The sequence below is a fragment of the Protopterus annectens genome, chromosome 10.part0, assembly GCF_019279795.1.
Source record: "Protopterus annectens isolate FY-2018-M chromosome 10.part0, PAN1.0, whole genome shotgun sequence".
Lineage (NCBI taxonomy): Eukaryota > Metazoa > Chordata > Ceratodontiformes > Protopteridae > Protopterus > Protopterus annectens.
In genome coordinates this window covers 1,621,469,790-1,621,480,094 of record NC_056744.1, presented here as the reverse complement: position 1 = coordinate 1,621,480,094, position 10,305 = coordinate 1,621,469,790, and the positions used below count along the sequence as shown (strand labels likewise).

General features: G+C 36.3%; 1 non-coding gene across 1 annotated transcript; it reads left to right on the top strand.

Moving 5' to 3' along the window:
- The first annotated feature begins 1,334 nt into the window (after nucleotides 1–1,334).
- TRNAT-CGU lies at nucleotides 1,335–1,405 on the top strand. The gene has a single exon. It is a non-coding gene; the product is annotated as a tRNA-Thr (tRNA).
- Nucleotides 1,406–10,305: the final 8,900 nt, after the last annotated feature.

Here is a 10,305-nt window from a genome sequence, read left to right as displayed (position 1 = left end):
ATGTAAATTTAAGTGCTTTACTTATAACAGCTGCTTTGTTTAGCTAAGGGGGATGATTTTTAACAGCTGTCCCTTGGATAAGGATATATTAGTTACGTTGTTTTGTATGTTTCATCCTTTCCTCTTTGACACTATGAATGTTGCATTTTTATAAAGAGGAGAAGGGAAAAAAACATCTATGCTTAGAAGTAATTCAAATTTTTTTTATTTGAAAAAAATTGTCACTCACTCACTTTGGTAGCTGACTCCTCATTCCCATGTTTAGTGTGAGGAAAATATATCTGGGTGTACCAAAAATGGCATAGCATCCATTTGACTACATTTACACATAAACCTAATAATTTACACAAATGACATTTAATTAAGAAATAAATACATAAATATACAAGATAACTTCATATTAAATGGTCATATACCGTTAGCATTTTCTCCTGAATTATATTAAGTCTTTACACTACACTCAGGAAATAATAAGTTGACAGCTTCTCATAACACAGTTAGTGTATTATTGCAAAGGTTACTACATTTTGATATTTAACTGACTTGCACTCAGTTTAAGAAATACAACCATTTTGCTGAGTTCTTTGCATTAGTGCTACTCCTCCGGAAAAGAACTATACGGACATATAACACTTGGAGAGCTTATTTCTCTTCAGGAAGAAATGTGTACTCTAAATATGAATAAACTTCCTGTTCACAGATGACTTATATATATAGGTTCATAGGTTCATACTAGGCTATCTGCCCTAGGGCATTTATAAGCCTAGCCCAAAGTTTTTGCGGCTTTCACCACCCCTTAAGTTTGAAGGATACTATGCCCATTATTTTGCCGTGCCTCTGTCCAGCAGTGACACTGAGGTGATCCCTGGGGTAAACCTGCGATCTCCCATCCATTGGTCAAGATTTCTCTTGAACAAAGCCAGTGAGGTGCTCTGCCTCACATGTACCAGGATTTTGTTCCACAGCATTGGGAGTCTCTGGGTGATGAATCTGTCCCTCCAGCACGTCCTATTTATAACCGTGTTAAGGTTTAAGTCTCTTGCTCTTGTAGTTCTGATGGATTTGGATTTTTTGAGGTGGAGCATGTTCATTAATTCCGGGTTGGACATGGCCTTGTATGTCAGGCACAGGTCAACTCTGAGCAGATGGTATGCGACTGTATAGAGCTGGAGTTCCTTCAGTCGGGCAGCATAAGACATATTTTTGAGACCCTTTATCCTTTTGGTGAGGAACTTTTGGGGCCTTTCCAATTGCTGCAGGTGTCGGGTAAGATACATTCTGAATGGGGCATTGTACTCTATCATTGGTCTGATGAGTAATGAGTACAATATAATGATTGTAGCTCAGGGGTCAGAGCACTGGTCTCGTAAACCAGGGGTCATGAGTTCAAATCTCATCAGAGCCTGTGTTTCCCTTCTTCTGGATGACGCAGCTGTAGCATTGTCACCTCACAGCAAGAGGCTCTCTGGTTTGATTCTCGGCTGTGGTGCCTTCTGTGAGGAGTCTGCATGTCCTCACTGCATTCATGTGGGTTTCCTCTGGGTGCTCCAGTTTCCTCCCACATTACAAAGACATGCATCTGGAGCCTTTCTCCCTCGGCCTCCGCTGAAAACTGGCTTTGTTCCAAGTCAGACTTTCCCGGTTAACAAATGTTAAATAAATAAATAATATATAGTTAAAAGTTGTAGCATTAGCTCAGCATTTGTTGAGGTCTGTTGATCTGCCCTATAATTTAAATGGCAAGTATAGATTATTCTTTGTTAAACAATTTAAGCAAAACTGTAGATGTAGTGAAGCTGTTAGCTTGTTTAATCTATTCAGTATACAGATTATGAAATTAATTTTCATTACAGGGAGAAAATAAAGGTTGACTAGGCACACTTACGGCATAATTTCAAATCTAATTGATCCATTTCTGGGTTAATGTCTTTTAAATGTTGTTTTATTTGATTAGTTAAAATGCTAAACTAAGAAACTAAAAAAACAATATATAAAAGTGGTTGGATATAATAATATTGTACAGTCTAGAATCTGCTGATATTCTGAGAATAGCAGTTATATAAAGAAAAAGAGGAAAGGGGAACAAAAAGAGAGAGAAATAAAGAAGGGAAGAGAGAGGAAAGGGAAGAAAAGAAGGGAAGCAAGAAAAAAGAGAGAAAGACAATGGGAGGGGAAATGAAGAAGAGGAAGAAGAGAAGGAATTAAAAGGAGAAGAAATTAGAGTAGAAAGGGGTCTCTTATTTTAGTTTTCCATGTATATAGCTGTAATTAAGTTATTTTACTCATTTGCTTTTGTTCATTACAGACTTCATAGCGTGCCTTTTTATTTCCCTTGTACCAAGAGACTCTTCTTATTGATAAAATATTATCTGATTTAATAATTTACATTCTTACAAATATAAAATATAAGGATTAATCCCTTTTAACTTAATGTATGGATCATTTTATCCTCATTAAATGTTAATGATTTAAACAATTTCATGAAAAGGGAATGTCTTTTAAAATATCTTGATATCAATTAATCACAAGTAGTATTGCTTCAAGAAATTCACTGGAATCCAAGCCACTACTCAATGCTAGTAGAATTGAAAATTAAATCTAAAAGGAGAGGTGTCATGATTCTATAGAAAAATACAATCACAATGCCCCAGATTGTTTTTTTAAATTTGAAGACCAGGAGGGTCTAATATCTCTTGTGGCTATAAAATATGACAACAGAGTCTGGACTCTAGCTAACTTATATTGGTTTCTGGGGATGGATGTTAAATTAAGAAACATTTGGATATCTTTCTAAGTAATGCAAAAGGTAGTACAATCATAGGAGGTCATTTCAACTGTATATTAAAGGGTTCTGAAACTACTTCTTCCAGAACATTATGATTGTTCCCACCAGCTATAACCCTCAATAACGGGACTGAACAACTTAAAAGATACATTTTCCACAAGAGTTGATAAATCTCTAGAATTTACTCCTTTAATTATGGCAATCACACCAGAATTGACAAGATATTAACATTGTGTAACCTCTCCTCTAAAATATTTAGTTTTAATATAATTCCTTGTTCATTTTCAGACCATAACGTCCTTATAAACATTTCTATGAATTTTAATAAATTATATTTGCTGTAAAGAATTCCTTCCTATATAGTCGATTTAAAATAATTCAAATATATTTTTCTTTCAGAAATGTATTTCTTTAGGCAAATAAATAATATTGAAGAAGTAAATAAAGTTATGATATGGAAGTCTTTTAAAGCTTATATGGATGGCAAACATTAGTCTGGTTTAGAAAAAAAATGAAAGATTGGGACAGTGTGTTTATAGACATACAAGTCAAATTACAAAATGCTAAATCTAAGTTAAGTAAAGAAGATAAAACTAATAAAGAAGAAACTGAAAACTTAAAAAAATTCAATGAATGTTTCTCTCATAAAAGAGCTCTAGCTTTAGGAAAAAACAAAAATAGCCTCATATGCTACAACTTCTAAACATTTGACAAATCTTACTAAAAGAATGAAACTGCAGTCTAAATTTAACCGGGTGAAAGAAATAAAAAATTCCAATTAACATTTGCACAGATATTGGGGATATATATATCAGATGTGTTTAGACAATATTACACTTCCTTACAATGGGGATCAAAGCAATTGGACCATTTCAACACAAATTTAAATAATCTTCTCGGAATATCACTTCTGAAAAAATATCTCCCAATTTAAAAGACAAAGAAATACCACATAAAATTAAAGTATTAAAAATCAATAAACCACCAGGGATTGATGGGTTAATACTAGAAGTATTCAAGATACAACCCAAGCAAATTATACACATACTCCACAATTTCCTTTCAGTCATACAGCCATCTGCAACAATGGCTCCTTCTTGGATATATTTTTAATAGTTCCTATTGTAAAGGAAGAAAAATATTTTTTAATGCTTAGAATATAGAACAATTTCTCTATTAAATTTTGGCTACATAATTCTTATGTCTATTTTACCTGATAAATTAAAAAAAGACTCTACCAGAACTAACACATATCAATCTGGCTTCATTTACAACAGACAATCAGGAAATACGATTAAAATAACAGTAACACTTATTGATCTTTTAAGCAACAAAGATCAACAAGTTATATTTATTAGTCTTGATATACAAAGGGCTTTTTACTCATTAAACTTGAGAATTACTTATTAAAATCTTTAGAACTATTTTATTTTCCTTCTCAATTTATACAACTCCTAAGTAATTCTGAACCAATTCCACTAATTAGAGGAGCAAAACAAGGTTGTCTGTCCTTTGCCCCCTATCCTCCTTGCATTAGCCACATCATTATTGGCAACAGCAATTAAACATAATCCAACAATAACAGGATTATAACTGGATGAACACTATAATTGTAAAATTTTGCTTTTTGCAGATGATGTTATGCTAACACTAACTTAGAAGAATAATTAAATGAGCTAAACTAAATTATCAAAACATTTGTGAACTTGTCATATCTTAATTTTAATCCTCTTAAATCCAAGTATCTTATTTTAAATTAAAAAAAAAAAAATAATGAGCTCTCATGGAGATCTTATTGGTACTGAATCACAAACTCTGTCTTACTATTATCATAAATAAATCTCTTGAGGAAACAAAATATATTAACTATGATATAATGTTGAAGGAGATATCTAATTTGATGCTTAGATGGAATCCATTATTTCCTTTGAAGATACACTTCAGTTAATTGACATGATTTTATTCCTAAAGATGAGCCCTTCCCCCAGTAAAGATGACATAAAAATTAACAAGTTACTCTTAAATTTCCTATTGTTTTCTAAAACCCAGGATTGTTCAATTTCATCATACTAGACCTTGGAATTTAGGAGACAGTAATTTTCCAAAAACTTGTGCAAAAGTAGCAATGCTTAAGGCAGAAGTGAAATGACTAGACCACAACTATAGTGCAAATTGGAAATCTTTGCACATTTCCCTTTCAGTCCCCCCCAAAAATGAAAATTAGCTGTACCTATTGAGATAATAAATAATTCTTTGTGGTTCTGTTTAAGCAACTTTATTCAATTTAATATTTATTCCCCCACACACTTGAAATACATTAATGTAATCTTATTTAATCTTATTTTTTAAAACTATAATTACTAGTAATCTAGATCTGAAACTATGGTTTAATATTCTAATTCCCTTTGGTATAACTAAAGGATTTGTTGAAGGAATTCATCATCAGAAATTTCTTTAACAGAAAAATAATACCTTTGCATTTTGGTATAATTGTCTCAGTTATGCATAAATTAAGTAAATTCAGTCATTAATATCAGAATGTAACTTAGAAGTTTATGACTGGTCAATTTTAGATGACATCAGATCTCATACACAAAATAAATGTTTCCCTTTATCCTAATCCTATTATAAAGAATCCCTTAAATTAATCATACATTTAAATGACATTTTATATAATAGTAATAACCCTATACATTTCTAATTTGTATAGAATCTTAGTTTTGCATAATAACTTGAATAACAAGTTTTGGAATTCCACTACTTTAGGTGAAAACATATTGTCTGAAAAGAACAAAATCTCATTGATACAAGTTTGGCTTGGTTATACCTGAAAATGTTTACACAGGGCCTTTTTAACACCCTATGGACTATCAAAATTTGCTATTGATAAAAATATTCAATGTTGGAGATGTAAAAAGTCTTATAAGGCTGATTGGCTTGCTGATTAATGTATATAACATCTGCTTTGCAATACTGTACTTTCTGTAGTACTTGTTTTTTGTTTTTAAAACTGCAGAGCCTTTTTTCTCCAGATCTGTAGTCAAACTGTATAGGTTTTTCTAGTTTAACTGTGGAGCTTTTCTCCCTGGGCCTACACTGAAAATGGGTCTTGTGCCCAGTGGACTTTCCCGGTCAACAAATGCCAATAAATAAATAAATAAATAAATAAATCTTCTATAACTGTTCATGTTTATCTGCTTAATAGAAGAAGATCATTTTCTTCAGGCCTTGTGGACTGACAACTTTGTATTAAAAAATCAATATGTAGTGTATGGAACGTGCTAAGTATGTTCTGATGTTTCACTATCCGAGGCATGTATACCAAGTCACCTGCACTGTTGAGTCATGACAAGCTGTGTAAAAACCTGTCACGGTTCGGTGATTTACTACATTATTACAGTGAGCATTTAATATGTGGTAGGAATTGATAGAATGTTTGCCTTGTAGTGAGCTTTTTGCTGTGATTTTGGCAAATCAGAATCATTGTTAGCACACTGAATGTGGTTTGATTATTCTACAGATTTTTATTGAGATTTTATGCACTAGGACAGAGGTATATATGTAACTTTATAAAGGTAACCTTCCTTCCCCGTGGTTTGATTTTAGGAATGGTGGGGTATACTGAAGATTGGTTAAGTTATTTCAGGTTGCATATTGTAAGATCTATAACTATGCAAGCTTCCTGAGTACAAGTATGTGTTGTTTTTTATTTTTGTCCATATGGTGACAATTTGATGATCGGTTCACGTATATAGAGCTGAGGTATTGCTTTATTGTTGGTTTTATGTAATTTAGTTTTCTTATTAGGTAATTTGTTTGACTGTACTCACCGCTTGCGGTTTTGATAAAAATTATTTTTAAGGTTGATTTAGATTAGCGGCTCACTTTAGCACAACCGCTGCGTTGGTTTTTCATCATTGAGCCCTGATCCATGATAAGGAAGGCATCTCGATTGGCTGATTATATGTAGGGAAGCTGTCTATTGGCATGATAGGATGCTGAATGTTGAAGTTTGACCAGTGGGTACGGGTTCCAGCAGATCTTAACCAACCGTTAAAGTAGTTTTATGATTGGTTTATATTAGGATAGTTGATAGGTTATCAGTTATAGGTTCATAGGTTCATAATAGGCTATATGCCCTAGGGCATTTATAAGCCTAGCCAGAGTGTGTTTGGCTTTTGCCACCTATTTTAAATTAATTTTGCTATGCCCTTTTTTGAGGTTAGTATACTGTGCCTCTGTCTAACAGTGACACAGAAGTGATACCCGGGGTAAACCTACGATCTCCCATCCACTCAAGATTCCTCTTGAAGAGAGTCAATGAGGGACTCTGCCTAACCTGGACTGGGATTTTATTCCAGAGTGAAGGGAGCCTCTGGGTTATGAATCTGTCCCTCCAGCATGTCCTATTTATTTCAGTGCTGAGGTTCAAGTCTCTCGAGCGCGTAGCTCGATGGGATTTGGATTTTCTGAGGTGCAGCATGTCCATTAATTCCGGGTTGGACATGGCTTTATATGTCAGGCACAGATCGCCTCTGAGCAGGTGGTATGCCACTGAGTATAGCTGGAGTTTCTTTAACCAGGCAGCATATGGCATCTGTTTGAGCCCTTTGATCCTCTTGGTGAGGTACTTTTGGGGTCTTTCCAGTTGCTGCAGGTGTCTGGTAAGGTACATCCCAAAAGGGGCATTGTACTCAATTATGGGCCTGATGAGGGATGAGTAAAGAGGCATGATGACCTCCCCTGATCTAGATGTGAATCCCTTCATGATTAGGTGGGCTATATAAAATGTTTTTCTAACCACTTTCGCCAAGTGGTTGTCAAATGAGAGATTGCTATCAACTTGGGTCCCCAGGTCCCTAATTACTTATTCTGTACTTAATGGATTACCACCTATGTGGTAATTTGTGGGCATTTTATTTTTGCCAAAGGGGATGACTATACACTTTTTGGTGTTTAGCTTACTGTTTTATTTTAATGTTTTATTATTTTGATTAAAGCTACCCGTTTCCTCACAGAGTGGTGTTTGATGCATTGTACATGTTCTCCAGCACTTCTTCCCCTTTCTACCTTATAGTTTTACACATTTGTATCTGGCCCCACTGTGGTTAACTATAAACTGAAATGATACTTTATAGGCTCTTTGCCATCATTCTGACTATCTGTAATGTGTGATAAGTAACTGATTCCTAGTCTGACAATCATTAGTCCTGCATGATGCCATTGAAACTATGGTTCATCATCATCAGCACCCTTTTTCCCATTTTTCTACATGGGGTTGGGGTATCATGTTATCTGTTGCCAACTCTTAATTCAGTGCCACACTCCTACCTTCTTCAACACTTATGCCTGACTGTTGCAGATCTTCTTTCACACAATCCATCCACCTCTTTGTTGGACGTCCTCACTTCCTCTTACCTTCTTCCTGTCTGTCCCAAATCTTCCTCACCAGATTGTCTTCTGTTTATCTATACAAGTCCCCAAACCACCATAATATGTTCTCTTGGATCTTTTCTGCATTGGAGCTACTTTGGCTTCTGCTCTTATATACTCATTTCTTCGTCTGCCCCACAGTGTGCATCCTATCACCTTTTTCAGGCAATTAATTTGCATGACCTCTAGCTTCTTCATCTCTTCTGCCTTTACTATCCAGGTTTCTGTACCATACAGTAGTACTGGTCGCACCACTTTTCAGCTTCTATGGCATTCTTCTGTCATAGACTACACCTGATATTCTATGCTAGTTGGCTGCAGCCCCTCTGATTCTATCTTTGACCTCTTCATTCAGACTACCCTTCTCCTCAACTACTCCTTCCAGATACTTGAAGCTGTTTACCTGTTCCAATATCTTCCCTTCTATCTCTATTCTCAGCTTCTTCTGATTTCTCCAATTTGCTGTCATTACCACCATCTTATCTGTGCTTAGTTTTAGCCATGTGCCTTCAGATTTGCATTCCATTCTCCTATCCTTTGCTGAAGTTCTAGCTCAGAGTCTGCCTGTACTGTCACATTGTCTGCATACAGCAGCTTTGTTGAGCCGTCCCCTCCAACCTGTTTGCTAATGTAGACCATCACCAGTATGAACAGCATTGGGCTCAGAGCTGAACTCTGATGTACACCCACACCCACTGGGAACCCCTCTGTAAGGCCGAACACTGTCTGTACTTGAGTCACTGGGTCCTTGTACATAGCCTTCAGTAACTCTACCAATATTTTTGGGCTTCAAACCACCGCAGTACTGCCCAGATCAGCTTTCTTGGGATCTTGTCATATGCTTTCTCCAAGTCTAGGAATGCCCAATTGGACTCTGACCTCATCTCTAGCTTCTTCTCAAGCATCTGTCTCAATGCAAACATCAGGTCAGTTGCGCTGCATCCTGATCTGAATTCAAACTGCTCATTTCCCATCTTACATTATACTATTCTGCATATCTGTTTATCAATCATCCTCTCCAGAACTTTTATGCAATGTGATAGGAGTTTGATGCCTCTGTACTGCCCAGTGCTGTGGATGTCCCCTTTGTTCTTATACACTGGTATGAGTATGCTTATTCTCCAGTCATCTGGGATACACCTTTCTCTCCACACTGCTATTAGTACCCTCAGAAGCCATTTCTCCCATATCTCACCCAGCATCTTTATCATATCTGCTGTGACCTCATCTGAGCCTGCTGCTTTCCTTGACTTCATCTTTTTTAGTGCTGTTCTTACTTCTTCTAGGGTGGGCTCCTCGTCTTCTCTCATCATAGGCTGTTTCTGGGGTGGTACAGCTTCTGTGGGGTTTTCTTTATTCAGAAGCTGCTGGAAATACTCCTTCCATCTGCCTTTGATGTCCTCTGGGCTGGTGAGCAGGTTGTTGCTGTCATCCTTTACGAAGGGTGTCTGACTATCTTTTTTATCTTTCTGTCTCTGCCTTGTAACCTGATATAGTTTGTTTGTGCCACTTACTGAGTCACTTTCCAGAAGTTGATACAGTGCCTCCGATGCTCTACTCTTTGCTATTGCAACTTACTTTTTTAGTTTCTTTGTTAGCCAACCAGTAGCCCTTCTTAGCCAGGTCAGTCTTTTCTGTCTCCCACATCTTCCCTGTACTCCTTTTTTTCTTTTAATGACTTCCTGGGCTTCTGCATTCCACCACCAGCTTTCCTTATGTACCTTATTTCCATACCTGGCTCGGCCACATATCTTTTCTATAGTCCTAACACATGCTATTTTTAGGCGCTGCCATTCTTCTTCAACTCCACCTATTTCCTTCTCTTCTTGGGGTGCTAGAACCCTGAGTAATTCCTTGAAATGTTGTACTTTCTCTCCAGTCAACTTCCAGGTCTTCAGCTTGGTTTCTTTTGACCTTAGAGCCTTCTCTGACCACTGTTTGCAGCTGAATGTGGCAACTAGTGGTTTATGCTGTGGGCCGACTGTTTCACTGGGGATGACTTTGCACTCATGGATTCTGCTCCAGTGCCCTTTCCTTACTAGGAGGATGTCTGCCTGAGTTGCATGTTGACTACTCTTGTATGTGAT